The sequence below is a fragment of the Tenrec ecaudatus genome, chromosome 7 (assembly GCF_050624435.1).
Source record: "Tenrec ecaudatus isolate mTenEca1 chromosome 7, mTenEca1.hap1, whole genome shotgun sequence".
Taxonomy (NCBI): domain Eukaryota; kingdom Metazoa; phylum Chordata; class Mammalia; order Afrosoricida; family Tenrecidae; genus Tenrec; species Tenrec ecaudatus.
Window position 1 is genome coordinate 117,583,738 of NC_134536.1, and position 16,779 is coordinate 117,600,516.

At 44.1% G+C, this 16,779-nt stretch overlaps 2 long non-coding RNA genes across 2 annotated transcripts in view; one reads left to right on the forward strand and one right to left on the reverse strand.

Moving 5' to 3' along the window:
• LOC142453548 (uncharacterized) overlaps window positions 1-7,770 on the forward strand; it is a 49,739-nt gene extending 41,969 nt beyond the window's left edge. The window contains exon 3 of the long non-coding RNA XR_012785397.1: window positions 7,473-7,770. This is a non-coding gene — a long non-coding RNA (uncharacterized LOC142453548). The remainder of the gene's footprint in view (window positions 1-7,472) is intronic.
• LOC142453547 (uncharacterized) overlaps window positions 1-16,779 on the reverse strand; it is a 143,153-nt gene that overhangs the window by 31,873 nt on the left and 94,501 nt on the right. The gene's annotated exons all lie outside the window — the stretch shown is intronic.

Consider the following 16,779-nt stretch of genomic DNA (forward strand, 5'->3'; position numbering starts at 1 on the left):
AGTGCTTGAGTAGAGGCCCAAGGTCCTTCCCCCACCTTAATACTGAACCTATAAATATAGGCACATAGATCTATTTCCCCATCCTCATATATATATTTGCATATGTACATGTCTTTGTCTAGACCTCTATAAATGTCCTTTGCCTCCTAGCTCTTTCCTCTATTTCCCTTGACTTTCCTCCTGTCCCACTATCATGCTCCGTCCCCACGTGGGTTGCAGTTATACATACCTCTTCATTACCTTACCCTTGATCATGCCCTACCAGGCCTGCCACTCCCACCTTACCACCAATTTGGATCCCTTGTTGTTCCCTTGTCCCTGGGTTTGTTAACACCACTTCCTTACCCCTCAGTTCCCCCTATCCCATGTCCCCCCGGAACTGTCGGTACCATTGTTTTTCCTCCAGATAGTTCATCCAGTCTATTTTATTGAGACAGACCTGTGGAGATAATAACATACACGAAAACAAGACAGAGGAAAACAAAGCAACAATATACAACAAAACAACAACAACAAACCACTGACAAAGAACAAAACAAAACATGTGTCATTTGACTCTTGACCATGGCATCCAGGAGCATTGATTGTGGCTTCAAGCAAGATGCAATTCTTAACAACTTCATTTTTGTTTCCATGTATCATGACATTACCTACGTTCAGTTGTAAGGACTTTGGTCTTCTTTACATTGGGTTGCAATCCATACTGAAGGCTGCCATTCTTGATCTTCATCAGCAAGTGCTTCAAGTCCTCCTCTTCTTCAGCAAGCCAGATGGTATCATGTGCATATCGCAGGTTGTTACTAAGCCTTCCTCCAATCTTGATACTGCATTCTTCTTCAGAGAATCCAGCTTCTCTGATAGTTTGCTCAAAATCTGATATAGAGTTACTGATATGGATCTGCTTGATTCAAAAGTTCAAAGAAAAACAAACAAAACCAACCAGTTGTTATGTGAATTCTGACTCATACGGTGAGACTCCTTGTGTCTCTGGGTCTCAGAGCAGAACTGCCCTCTGTAGGCTTTTCAATGGCTGGTGTATGGGGTTGGGGGTTGGCGGGGGGGAAAAGGGATGTAAATTGCCAGGCCTTTCTTTTGAGTCTCCTCTGGGTGGGCTCAAACCTCTCACCTCTCCCTTAACAACCGAGTATGTTAACTATTTGTAATACTCTTTGATTCATCCCTGGAGCCTGCCAGGTTTTCCACAACATCTTTCTTCGCTGACTGGGAGCCCGGGTTATCTTGTTGGTATTAGCTGTTTAAAAGTCAGTGACTCTTGAATCAGGAATTAGTATTTTCACCCTGCCCCCTCTACACGTTTCAAACGTCAAAAGTTCCTCTCTTGTCCCTCAGCATTTTCCTCTGGGTCTTAGCACATGTCCTACGTAATAAAGGCAGCATCTGTAGGTGAAGCCTGTGCCTCAGGAGAGGCCCAAAGAGCAGTAAAGGTTTTAATTTCCTGTTTGGAAGAAAAGAACCCATATTATTCAAACAAGAAACGTGTGAAAACAGACTCCTTATTTAATCAGATAAAGGGGGTGAGGCTTATCAGGAATTGTAACACACCATTTTTCCTTCAGTTAGTCATTTGTTCTACTTTCCCAGTGAGCCTGGGCCTAAGTATTTCTCCACCATGAGACAGTCGCTCCCGATTCTCCTGTGCTCCTGATATTTCAAGTCACGAGAAGGCAAGCGGCACACACCTTATAGGACAGCGAGAGCGGAACTCAACAGGACCTTCTGAAATTCTACCCGCAGTTGCTAAATTCTCCTCCTTTTTTGTCATTGCTTGGTGGTGGCAGATTTAAGAATGGGCAGAAGCAACTGACAAGGGGGCAGTTCGAACGCCCCCAGGTTCCCCCTGGGAGAAAGACTTCCTCTTCTGCTCCTGGGACGACTGCATCCTAGGAAATCCTGTGGGTGCTTCTGCTCTGTCCCACCGGGTCCCCGTGAAGCCGAATGGAGTCGAGAGCACCTAGCAGTCTCAACAACCAGTGAACATTGATGGACACGAGGCAAGATTGTGATCGAATCTTTACCAGCTGCGTGGCATGAGCAAGTAATCACTCAGTCTGCGGAGGCCTCCGTTTCTTGTTTTTCAAGCGGCAGTGACAAAACCTGCCCTATAAAATCAGCAGTAAGTCAGATCATCCGGCTCAACAGCCATGTGAATTCCAAGGTGACCTAAGCTCTGGGGATGCCAAGTTGAACAAGGTACAATTCTTGCCTTCCAAGAACAAAACATCTGGTAATTGTCGTTAGGTGCCGCGGAGCTGGGTCTGACCCACAGGGACTCGGTGTACATCTGATTGAAACTCTGCCCAATCCTGTGCCCGCTGCACCATTGTGCTATCGCTGAGCCCGTTCACACAGCCACTGTGCAAGCCCTTCTGTAATTTTCTTCAGCTTCATCGTGAACTTGCATACAGTGGATAGTCTGTTCCACAGTTGGCCCCTGCCCTTGTTTTGGCTGATGACCTGGAGTTTCTCCACGATCTCTTCACACAGGTGCCGTGACCTGAATACCATGTATGCCATCTGATGGGGTCCGCATGTATGAGCCCATGTACAACACAACAAAACACTTGTCTGATCCTGTGCCGACCTCACACATGTACTTAGCTTTTATCCCAGTGAGGCAGGCACTGGGTCAATCCATCTTGTTGAAGGCCTTCCTCTTTCTTGTTGCCCAGCTATTTTCCAAGCACCACATCCTTCTCCAGGACTGGTCTCTCCTCTCACAGGATGTCCAAAGAACCTGAGATCAAATTTTGTTGTCCTTGCATCTAAGGAGCATCCTGGCAATAGCTCTTCCAAGACAGATTTGTTTGTTCTTTTGGCAATCTGTGGTGCTTTCAATGTTCTTTGAAAATTCCACAATTCAAATGCATTCAATCAAATATGCCTCTATGGTGATTACAGAAGTATACACAACAGTGATTTTTAAGATAGAAGAGCCTATCGGCCACAACTATACCCAGTCACCTCTAGGGGACAAGCCACCTCTAGGGGATGAGTGCTAGATGACCAATAATTCTCCCTTCTTAAAAATCACAAGGAGCGTTGGTGCATAGTGATTAGGTCAAGATTTAGTCTTGGAAGCCCACTGGGGCAGTTCTACCCTGTCCTATAAGGTCAATAGTAGTCAGACTTGGCTTTATGGCAGTAAGTTTGGCTCTTTTTGGTTTAAAATTGTTGTCACGCATGTTTACCAATGGGAAGTATGTTGTTTAAGTCGGCTCTGAGCCACCTTCAAATAAGGAAACGACTAGGTAACTCCCCTCTAACCTCACAGGACCTCTGCTCAATATAATGTGCTTTGGCAACTTTACTTAGAGCCTTGCTTTCAGCTTCTATATGCATATAACGCCTCTGAAACCAGTGTCTGCGGTCCATAGTTCTCTGCTGACCTCTAAATGAACTGCCCACTGAGGAACCATTACATTCCTAATGAGCCCGAGATTCCTTATATTAAATAAATGCAAACCTGAACTCCGAGCCTTCCTCCTTTCTGCTGTCAGACTTCTTTCCTGGCCTTCCCAGTTCTATCTAATGCAGGGCACTCACCGTGTCCACGTCAGCTATCTGGGAGTCATCTTAAATTCCTTTCATCCTTTGTCTCATGTTTAGTCTACCACTAAATCCTATAAAGTACTCTCTCTCTGAAATATGTAATACAAAGCCTTAACTTCCCATCTCCACGGCTCTGCTCCTAATTACATCACTGACTATTAACATAAACACGTTGCCACTTTGAAATGCTGTTCTCTTTCACTCACCATCTTTCTTTCTCATATCTAAATCTACTTCTTGAAAGACTAAACCCAAAACACCACACTTATTGCTGTAAAGTCAATCCCAACTCTCATCAACCCTACAAGGCAGAAGAACATGTCCCCATAGGGTTTCCATTTTATTAGAGGCAGACTGCCACCTCTTTCTCCCGCACAGTCTTTAATGGATTCAAACACCGACCTTTGGTTAGCAGCTGAGGGCTCACCCACTGAGCCACCAGGACTCCTCCCTCTGTAAGGATGATAGCCTAGGAAACCCAATAGGGCAGTCCTTGATGAGTTGCCAGGGGTATAAGGTTGTCAGACAGCACAGTAAGAGGAAATGCAGTGGTTGGAAAATGGCAAGCAATTCACTGTCATGGCAATGTTGGGTGCTCCAGGGAGGATGTCTCATCCTGAAGGTAAAGTGATAGCCTGGCATGTTTATTCATTCATCTTCCCAGTCACGTGCTCATCCACATGTGTTGATCAAATGTCCTTTCCAGGTATTTGTTTCATTAGCCCTGGGAGGCTCTCCCTGGGTAATGCGTAAGTTCAGGCCTTGAGAGTGACCTGTGACCAAACCACAGGCTCAACAGCCTCAAACACATACAAAAGTTTGATAGTGAAAAGGGAAGACAAAAGAATCTATGTGCTCAAAATCGGGTGTTGGTTGCTCAAGGACAGTCATCTTGGGAGAATAAACAAACCAGTCTTAGAAGAAATTCAACCATGAGGCTCCTTGAAGTAGGGATGGCAAGACTAGGACTCACTTACTTTGGGAACCTCATCAGGAAAGATCAATCATTAAAAGCATACCATGGGTGGCAGAACATCAGCAACACTGAGAGAATCCCTCAATGAGATCTATTGCCACAAAATCATGACACGGGCCTCACACATACAACACTCATGAAGATGGGTGCAGGGCCTGGCAGGTGGCCTCGCGGTAGAGCCAAGGATGAGGATGCTAAGGGAAGTCCCCACTGGTCACCTGTTTCCTCCCTCCCCAACTCTATTTCCATTCCACAAAACATCCCTTTAAACTCTTAAACCTTTCTATTTAATATTCTAGCCACCGGTTACTGAGTTCATCCTTTAAATTAAACGGAATGAAAGGCCGCCAAAGCCTCAAAGGAGAATTAAAGGAGCTGACAGTTGAACACAATCCTTCAGGGGACTCTGACTATTGAAGACCGGAAGGCGCGCGGCGTAACTGCTCCCTCCCCGCACCATTCCCTGCCATTTTGGCTGTCTTGAGCCATCAGTGTTGACTCATGACTCCAGTTGCCAGCAATCTTTTCTTTTATGCACGTGAGTTTCTCCTTATGAAAAGAGCCTCTCTTTTGGAAGCCGTTTTACAATGACTATAATCACAACCCAAGTCTCCGCTGGAGAAGGCGATGATGTGACGGCTTTTGTGATAGGAAGGGTGGAGGAAGAGTGAAAGCTTATCATTTCCTAGGAGGTGCGGTGAAGTCTGACGGCGGCCCTGCCCTGATGATGTGAATGCGCGTCGACCCGGAGGAGGTGCTGGAGAGAATGAAGGAGGACAGAGACCACGTCACTCCTGCATGGACCCGCAGCCAACACGCAAGAAAGACTCCGTACAGCCCTGAATTCTCCTGGATTTCTTTATAAGGAATTGCTTACAACCTAATATTTTCGTTGGTGGGGGTTTCTTTTTCATGACAACTAATGCTTATTCCTCACATGAGTTGTTCATCTCCATCATTTGAAGAAATGCATAAGGATTCTCATAATAACAAGCAACTGGAAACACGTGGCTGTTTACGATGTCTACTATACATAGTTAGCCATGCAAGGCATGCTGTTTAAATCAAGTCCTGGTCTCGTGGAAGCCAGGAACCCCCATGTGATAAATCCTTCCCACCCTCGCTCCCCAGAACCTCTCTACTCCATACACTACTCATTGGCAAAATTCACTTCCGTTTTACTTTGAACTTGCATTTGCATGATACTGCCAGCAAAATCTGTGTCTTCAGCCCAGATTGCTCGGCTGGACTCTCAAACAACTATCTGCGAGTGGACGGCAAGGAGCTGCTGCTTTCTTGATCAGAGCGGCTGGTGGGTTCGAGCCACTGACCTGTTAGCAGCTGAGTGCTTAACCAGTGTACTGCGAGGGCTTCCTGCCGAAGGTCTAGAGGAGGCGATTTAGTGAGAGGCCCATCCTGCTGTCTCTAGAAGATCATTGTAACCCAAGTGTCTCCGTTGTGCTGAGAAAGGCATTCAGAGGAAGGAAAATAAGACTGTCATTCTACGCTGCCTCCTGCACAAATTCATGTTTCACGCTGCTCGCTTCAAAATATTGAAGTTGTGAGTTGCCTTAGTTTTGTATTGCTGCTGTCATAAATTTTCACTGAGTGGCTTAAGAAATTATTATCTCAAAGTTCTGGAAGTCAGAAGTCTGACATGCTCCTAAGAGCTAAAATCAAGCTGCCATTAGGACTGCATGTTTTCTGGATAATATTGAAAATTGTTTTTCTTTCACAGCTGAGATGTCAACCACATTCCTTGGGTCTATGGCTTCATCCTCCATCTTCCACCTTCCTCCAAACCCAAAAGTACAATATCTTAAACTCTTCTTCTGACTGAACTTTTGCTTCCCTCTTCTATGTTTAAAAGGCTCTGTGCAGCTTCTCCGGAGAAAGAGGAAGCTGTCTTTCTTCTGAGACTATAAATGGAGATTTATAGCCTTGAAGATCTGTGCTATTTTACAGGGTGGCCATGAGTCAGGCTTGACTCAATGGCGGTAGGTTTGGTCTGAGCTTGGGCTTAATTACACTGAGTCCTCACAGATAATCCTGTGTTAAGGATAATCTTATGTTAAGGACAACTCTTTAGCAACTTTAATTCCAACTCCAACCTTACTTCTCCCTTCCCTTTAACATAACATATTCACAGATGCTGGGGACTTAGATGTCGACATTTGTGGGAGACCATTATTCTACTTAACATGTGGTACATACTTGGATTAAAACAATTAATAATACTTTAACTCTTAATATTATGCTTTATGAAATACCAAGCATTCTCTTTTTTAATGGTCTTATTTTGGAATCAGCAGAATAGGTCTGAGGTAAACAGAAAACCATTGTATAGGCTAATAAATGGAAACTCAGGTGTGTTCAAGGGTGCACAGGCTAGCATATCCTGTATCAATAATATACACAGGATTATCAATACTATACAATACACTATACAATACTATACAATACACTATACAATACTATACACAGGATTACTATACACAGGGCACCCTTTCATGTTGCTCTTATGTTGAGCATACTTCAGTGAAGCTTCCAGATGAAGACAGATTGGGAAGTAAGGCCTGGAAACCTACTTCTGAAAAACGAAGCAATAACATCTCTCTGAATAGTCCTGTAATGATCTGATCTTACTGTTCACAGGGTCACCATGCGTTGGTGACCACCCAACAGCGACTAACCACGATGCTGAGGTATCTGTGTTTGTTGGTCATTGGGGTAGTTACATAATCTGGTGTCAATTTGGGGCTTGAGAGGATTAAGAATGAAGGGTGGAGTCTAGTCTACCAATTGGACCATAGCCAGTGAGGCTTCTGTGTGGGCATGGCCTTCCCTTGGGAATTCGGGGAATTGCAGTATTACCTCCTTGGAGACAGAAGAGTCTCTATCTCTCTCTTTGCTCACTCTCTTGTAGCTGCTCTACTGACAAGACACTTGGCACTAAGCCCTGGGAGCTGGAGAAGCCATATGGACCTGCCCTGATACAACCAGATCTCTGGAGCTGGAGAAGCCAAATGGAGAACTCCTCCCAGCGCTGAGATGCTTTCAATGCCACTGGATCCACAAGACTCCCAACCCACTGTGATCTTTCTGCAATTGGCATCATTGAATGTGTTTGTGAGTCTGAAGAGGACTTTAATAGATTGGGATTGGACATATGGGCTAACATTGGACTTACAGACTTGATCTAGACTGGGCTGGTGTGTTTTCTCAATATTCAACTGCTCTTGTATATAAAGCTCTTTCCTATATATGTGAGAGTCTATAAATTTGTTTCTCTAGTCTACCCAGACTAACACATTCACTCACTTACTTTTCCCCAATAATTTGTTACCTGTTTGCGCCAACATCTCAAGGGTAGCATGTAGTCTTTTTATACTCTGTGCCTCTCTAGTTAAGGGCCATTGAAGAAATGAATGTTTCTAGCAACCCTTAAGTCCACCTTGTACCAGGAACTCTACATGGGATTCTAAAATGATACTTTTGATATATATAGATGAGTAAACTTGAGCCATGATGATATAACTCAGCAACATGACTACACAACTCACATCAGAGAATCATGACAGGGATTCTCAGCAAGATCCACTTGACATCAAAGCCAGCGTTCTTTTCCAGTGAATCAGCACACCCCTCAGCAGCTTTTGAAGAAGTGTGGGCTAAGTCAATTTAAATTTGCACAGGTTAACTGAAGACCTGGAACTCCGATGCAGACTTTCGATTAATTCTTTCACAATGTGTGTAGGTTTTTCTGTCAGACCTCCTATGTTTTCTGGAAGGCCCACCTTCAAAATCGGACCTGAAGCATGTGCTTAAGTTTGAAACCCGAAGCGCATGGTTAAGTGTATTTCTAAATCTGGATGTATTTTGACCAAGAAACAATGAATCTTAAGAATAAAATGTTTTGAAGCAGGGCCAACCTGGGCACTGTAGGAGTTGACACTGTGACTCCGTCTGGCTTAGCCTGGGTCACCCTCGTGGAGCGGTGACCTCGTGGAGAGTCACCTGGGTGATTCTTTGAGGAAGATGAGTTCTTTTCAAGGAAGTAAGTCTGAGCCCACCCAACAATCCCCCCACATTCCCAGGAGGGGGCTTGGATATGGAGGAGTTCCCATGTAGAGAAGGCACCTAGAAATGTGTCCAGATGACCTTGATCCCGTTTTTACAGAAAAGGGTGAAACCTGGACCCAGAACTTGCCCTCTGCAGCGGGGGGTGGAGGGGGTGTGGGGTGGGGGGGGGGTAATCACTGAGATCAGCTAACGTCACTCACATGCCTCACTGAAGAGCTTCAGTTCCAGACATCCTATTAGGGGTGAGTGCATTCAATGTTTTACCAAACAGAGTAGGCTAACCCTCCCCTTTTATATGGTTTTATTGGCACATAATTCACATATCATACAATGTAGTAGTTCAAGCATATCAAGAAGAGTTGCACTATCATCACCACAATCCATTTTAGAACACATTCCTCTTTCTTATACTCATTGTCGTTAGGTCCCCCCCACCCAAGAAAAACCCCAAGGCCAAAAACATGAACCCAGTTACTCTGTTTCTATAGACTTATATATCCCAGGCTTCATATACAAAACAACACAATATTTTTTTAAAACCTAACAACAATAACAAAATAAAATAGAGTAAAACTTTAATCAAAAAGAAAGTAGAAAATATTTTTAAATGGGTCAAAGGGATCAAATGATAAGGTGTTACATTTTGACCTAACTACACTGGTCCTAATTTACTTTTCAATGCACTCTGCGCAATGTCAAGGCTCTTCACATCCCAAGTCTATGGTCAGAGGGAATTCACCAGAGGCTTCATCTGCTTATGGTATGTTTCCCCTTTGCTTTTGTAAATAACTCAAACAACTTTTAAATGGGTTGAAAGAGGCTTACTCCATGGAGGGATGCTACAAATGGATTTGGGGCTTCATTTTCTTCTATAGCCCTCTGCACACTGGGTGTTCACAATTTAAGCTGTGTGACCATTCCCTCAGTTGGATTTGGATTATATGTGCAATCTTCGGATCATACAAGGTGGGCTGCTTCTTCCATGTGGCTTAGTTGATGGATAGCTTAGATGACTGCTTGTTTGAAGAGAAGCCTTTAAGATCTCAGAGACTAATTGTTCTGAGAGCTGGACGCCATCTACTTCATTGACCATGCTTTGCATACGTTCACCACACTTGCTAGTGATCTTTAGTGGTCTCTTCATGAGTACGAGTATCAAGCAGGGAGAAGGCTAATTTTTAATTTGATAATTTTATATGGTCTGTGAATGATATTATAAATAGCCAAATGGCCCTTGGCAGTGGGTTGTAAGTAACTCCAAGCCATCTAACAGAACAACATATAGGAGGACTCCAGGAAGAAGGCCACCAGATAGGTAGTGAGGAGCTCGGTGAGTGGGGAGAGTTGGGGGCAGAGAAGGGGTATCAAATCTGCCTGCTTGATTCCCAAGACCACTAAGAGCATCTCTCAGACCCAGAGGTGGACCGCTAACTGATCACCAGGGCTACGTATGGATGGACACCCGTGGTCTCTGGTGCCGCACTCTGGGCATCCACTCTGTCAGGACCAGCTTAACAGGGCAGCCAGGTGCACAGCGGAGGCTGCGCCTGCGTTGGCGCTTCATGCAAAACCTCCAATCAGTAACCCCCACCTTGCCTCAGGGTGTCCAGGGTCTGTGTGTGTGCTCCAGCCGGCATACCCCGCACCCCTTGCAGATTCGGGACCCACCCAGACACCCTTCGCGGTCCATCCGGCCACACTCTGCCCCCTTCTCCTGGGAGGCGCCATCCAGCGTCACCACCAAGTGCGGTCCAGCCTTAGTGCTCCAATCAGACCTGCCAATCAGACTGCCAATCAGACCTGCCGCAGGCTCAGAAGTCTCAGCCCGGAGGTGCCTGCCCCATCACTGAGCTCCTTGCAGATCTGCCAGCCATCCCCCTCCCGGGGCCTCTAAACCCCCACCCCCCAACCCCATACACACGCACACCCGTCCGTGGGGACACACGCACGCATCTTGCCACACCACTTCAGGACTTCCAGGCAGAGGACCCAAGTCTGGCAGAAGTTTTTGCAGCTGCGGCATAGGAACCCAAGCTATTGGGGATTGCTCACTGTATTCGCCCTTCCCTGCTCACTCTGTTCCACCCTTTGGGCTCTAAGCAGTGCATCTGCACACCAGCCATGGCCCCCATCCCACCTGCCTACCTGAGGGAACTTCCCCTAGCCAGAAACAGATCACCCAACCCCCAACCCATCCCCTAAATACTCTCCCCTGCACTGGGGCCAATACTTTCTATCAGACCGCAGAGTGCACAGCTGCAATGAGCCCCCAAGGGGACCTAAAAGTGACTGCAGCACAAACCATAGGGCAAGGGGAGAGGGAATCCCCAGCAGGACAAAGATGAAACACAACCCAGCGAGACAGTTGGCTAAAGGCAACCAGCTGAAACACCAACACCAACTTCCAAAAGAGAGAGCCCAGGGCTCTAAAACACCCGGGAAAATGGCATCAATTTCCAACAAATCGACCAAAAAACAGCAAACTGCTTCCACAGTTTCAACAAGAAAAGAGAAACAAAATCCAATGCTAGAGGAACCCCTGGCCCTAACAGCAGTCATAGAAAAGGCAGAGGTTGACCTCCCACAGAAAAAGTTGTTAGAATGCTGCTCAGAGCCATACAGGACATGAGGGAAGCATTATAGAAAAAGGATGAAATGATGGAGGAAATCAAAGCCCTGCACCAAAGGGAAAATTGGGCATTAAACGGCGAGATAACAAAAACCAAAAGCAAACTCACGGACATCGCCTGGAGAATGGAGGAGGCAGAGAACCGCACCAGTGACCTAGAGGATTTATAAGCAGAAATTAACAAACATGAGAAAAAGTCTAACAAGTCCATCAGAGAAGCTGAAGAAAACATCAGAGCTATGTCTGATGCTATGAGAAGGAACAACATCATAATTATTGGCCTGCCGGAGGAATGTACATCAAGGAAAATAGGATCCAACATAGTGATGGAATGCTTGGACGAAAACTTCCCTAACTTAATGAATGAAAACTAGGCAACTATCCAGGAGGCCGAAAGAATGCCACCTAGACTGAATCACCAGACGTCACCAAGACATATAGTGGTTAAACTATCCAACTTTGAGGAGAAGGAGAAAATTATGAGAGCAGTTAGGGAAAAACGGGCAACCACATATAAAGGCAAGCAGATAAGAATATGCTCAGACCTGTCAGCAGGCACTGTGAAGAAGAGGAGACAGTGGAGCAGCATATTCCGAAAATTGCAGGAAAATAATGCAAACCCAAAAATACTCTATCCGGCCAAATTATCTATAAAAATTGAGGAAGAAATGAGAGTCTTCCCGAACAAGGAAAGCCTTAAAGAATATGCTAAAAGGAACCCAGCACTACAAAATATCCTCACTGACCCAGTAAGGTAAGAAGAACGTTCACCAAGCACATACAAGAGACCACCACACAGAACAACTCCACCCAGAGACCATCAAAGGGAAAACAGCCCCAAGATAGAACTGGCTCAACGATGGAAAGAAGGCAAGAATGAACCACAAACACAAACATGCACAACCCACAGAAAATAAAGGGAGGTAGGAAAACAGCCAACACAAGAGAGATAAAATGACATCACAGGGTCCACAGATCGATGTAATAACCCTGAATATTAATGGTTTGAACTGTGGCCTTAAAAGACAGAGGCTAATAGACAGGCTTGGAAAACACAACCCCCCGATCTCCTGCCCACAGGAGACACATGTCAACATTACAGATAAAAACAGGCTGAGAATCAAGGAATGGAAACAATATCAGGAAAACTCTAATTCAAAAAAAGCAAGGTTTGCAATCCTAATCTCAGATAAAATTGACCTCAAAGTGCAAACCATAAAAAAGAGATAAGGACGGACACTATATAATGCTCAAGGGAGCATTATATAAAGAACCACTAAGTATTGTAAATATTTACTCGCCAAACAAGCATCCAGCAGAATATGTCAAGCAAACACTGCAAAGGATGAAAAAAGAAATCACAGCCTCAACAATTATAGTAGGTGACTTCAATACACCACTTTCTGAGAAAGATAGTTCACTCGGAAAGAAACTCAACAAGGAGACTATAGATCTAAACACTACAATTAGACAACTTGACCTAATAGATATCTACAGAGCTCTCCACCCAAACAAGAAAGAATTCTCATCGTATTCAAGTCCACATGGTGCATTTATGAAAACAGACCACATGCTGGGGCATCAGTCGAATCTACATAAATTCAAGCACATTGATATCATACAGACCTGTCTCTCTGACCACTGTGCCATAAGATTGAAAATGAACAAAAGGAAGATAAACAAATCAAGGGCAAACCATTGGAGAATGAATAACTCTCTATTGCAAAAGGAGAGCGTACTGGCTCAGATCAGAGATGAAATTAGGAAATTTCTAGAAACCAATGAGAATGAAAACATGACATACCAAAACATATGGGACACAGCAAAGGCAGTCATCAGAGGAAGTCTCATAGCATTACATGCACACATAGCAGGAGGAGAGGCTTATGATTGATACACTCGCACAAATATTTACAGCAAGTAGAGCAGAGTCAGCAAGAAAATCCAACTAACAGAAAGAGAAAGAAATCATAAGAATTAGATCTGAGATTCAGGAGAGAGAAAATAAGAAAACTGTGGGGAAAAAATCAATGCTGCTAAAAGTTGGTTCTTCGAACAGATAAATCGAATCGACAAACCTCTCGCGAATTTGACCAAAGAAAGGAAGGAATACATCTCAATAGCAAGGATGAGGGATAAAAGAGGGAATATTAAAACTGCTCATAGTGAAATCAAAAGGACAATTACACAGTACTATGAAGGACTGTACTCCAATGAACTAAAAAACTTGGAAGACATGGAATGAATTCTTGGAAAAACAAGCCCTCCCTAGATTATCCCCAATGGCCATCAAGAACCTCAACAGATCCATATCAATAGAAGAAATAGACAGGGCTATCAAAGAATTACCAACCAAGAAAACACCGTGCCCAGATGGATTCACAAGTGAATTCTATCAAGCATTCAGGGAAGAACTGACACCAATCCTACACAAACTCTTCCAGAACATAGAAAAATAGGCAAACTTCCAAATTCCTTCTATGAAGCTAGTATAACTCTGATCCCTAAACTGGGCAAGGATCCCACAAGAATTGAGAACTACAGACCAATTTCCCTAATGAATATCAATGCAAAAAATCCTTAACAAAATACTAGCCAAGAGAATACAAAAATATATAAAATAAATAATTCACCATGACCAAGTGGGATTTATACCAGGGATGCAGGGATGGTTCAACATATGAAAGACCATTAGTATTATTTGTCACATTGGAAGGAAGAAATATAAGAAACACATGATGATATCAATAGATGCAGAAAAAGCATTTGACAATATCCAACACCAACTCATGTTTAAGACACTCAAGAAGATAGGAATGGAAGGAAAATTTCTCAATATAATATAAGCTATATACAAAAAAACAGCAACCAATGTGGTAGTCAATGGAGAAAAGATGAGATCAATTCTGCTAGAAAAGGGGACTAGACAAAGATGTCCTCTGTCCCCACTCCTATTTAACATCGTGCTGGAGGTCCTAGCTAACAATATAAGGCAAAGAAAGGACATCAAAGATATTCATCTGGGGAAGGAAGAAGTGAAACTGTGGTTATTCACAGATGATATGATTTTGTATATGGAAAATCCTAAAAGTTCCACAAGAGAAGTACTGGAAGCAATCGAGGAATATGGCAGAGTAGCAGGTTACAAGATCAACAAACAGAAGTCTATTGCAATACTATACACATTGGACAAGAACACAGAAGAGGGTTCAAAAAGGGGGTACCCTTCACAATAGCCAAACACAAGTTGAAATATCCAGGAATATACCTGACTCAAAAAACAAAAGATCTGTATGAAGCAAACCACAAAACACAAGGAACCAAGGATGACTTCAACAAATGTAAGAAGATCCCATGCTCATGGATTGGCAGACTCAATACTATAAAGTTGTCAATTCTACCCAAGGCACTATATAAGTTCAATGCTATACAGATCCAAATTCCAGCAACTTTCTTCAAAGAGTTGGAAACACAGATTACCAACTTCATATGGAGAGGGAAGAAACCGAGAATTAGCAGAGAACTCCTCAAGTAGAAGGACCAAGTTGGAGGGCCTGCTTTACCCAACTTTAGCACCTACTACACAGCCACAGTGGTCAAAACAGTGTGGTACTGGTATAACAATAGATATTCAGACCAATGGAAAAGGATTGAAAACCCAGAAATAAAATCATCAGCATACAGACAACTGATCTTTGATAAGGGGCCCCAAAGTATCAAATGGGAAGTGCATGCCCTCTTCAATTCATGGTGCTGGAAAAAATGGATACATAGCTGCAGAAAAATGAAGCAAGACCTTTACCTCACTCCATGCACAAGAATAAACTCAAGGTGGATCACAGAACTTGAGGTAAAACCCCAAACTATTAGGGCCATCAATGAGGGAATTGGGACAAACCTGAGAACCTTGGCACAGGGATTACATAGGATATCAGTAATCAGGATGAACACCAACACGCAGGAGGCACAAATTGACCAATGGGACATACTAAAAATAAAACACTTATGTACATTGAAAGAATTCACGAAGAGAGTAATAAGAGAGACTACAGAATGGGAAAACATCTTTAGCAATGACACATCAGACAAAGGCCTTAGTACTAAAATCTACAATACACTGCTAAACTACAAGAAAAAAGCCAATTGCCCACTCAGAAGGTAGGCAAAGGACCTGAGCAGGAGTTTCTCAAGAGTAGAAATCCAAATTGCCAATAAATGCATGAGAAAATGTTCCAGATATCTAGCCATAAGAGAAATGCATGTAAAATAACTATGAGATACCACCTAACACCCTCAAAGACAGCCCAATTCAAGAAATTAGAAAATAACAAGTGTTGGAGGGGATGCGGAGAGATAGGAACTCTTGTCCACTGCTGGTGGACCTGTAAGTATGCACAACCATTATGGAAATCGATTTGGCGATATCTAAAACAGTTGGAAATTGAGCTACCTTATGTTCCAGCAATCCCCCTACTGGGCATATACCCAGAAGAGACAAAAAACAAAACACGGCCAGACATCTGTGCCCCAATGTTCATCGCGGCACAGTTCACAATTGCAAGGAGTTGGAAACAGGCCAAATTCCCATCAACAGACAAATGGATTAAAAATCTCTGGTACATACTTACAATGGAGTATTACGCATCCCTAAAAAGCAATGATGAACGCATGAAGCACATCACTGCATGGGAAGAACTGGAGGAAATTATGCTAAGTGAAGTAAGCCAAGCACAAAAGGACAAGTACTGCATGAGTTAGCTGGGGTAAGCTCAAAAAAAAAATTCAAAAGGGGCATAGGGAAGAAGATGCTGTATACATATGTCACTTGGTTGAGGCCCAGGTAATATGGCAGGGGCCAGACTAAACTCAGGGATACATATGGTAGTCCATTAAAAGGGAGGAAGAAAAAAGGCATGGGTAGCCAGGGGAACAGGCACTAACCCACACAGGGGGAGGATGTTGATTGTGTTTTCACAGCGAAAGAGAGACAAGACTTCAATCCAGAGCTCCAAGACAAGAATGCAACACTACCCATTACCCTCTAAGTGGACAGCACCACCCTCCACCCAGGAAGAATTCACTTCAGAGGACAGCACTGATGCTACAGTTCAAGAAGAGGGGAAGAGGGACTGGTCCGGTCAGAGCACACAGGAGCCAGTGAGTGGGCATAGGGGAAAAAAAGAAAAGAGTGACGCACATCCTGGATCTCCAAGCCCTGAGGACAATGTTCCTGCTCAGAAAAGCAATGCACAGAGACGACCACAGGGCCGGCCCCACCGTGGGACACAGCGTTCCTCATTGACCCATAGCACCATTGGGGACAATACTAGAGACACACAGTGGGAATTGTGCCCGCCATGAGCTCACCACACCGAAGCCAGCCCCCGGGGGCATGCAACAGTGCGGTGGTGAAACAGAGCAATGAAGTCCCCAGGGATAGAGGCAGTGCCACCCCATCAGAATTGACTAGAAAGCACCTGTAAAGGAAAACAAATAGACCCTGAACTATTCATACATTTAT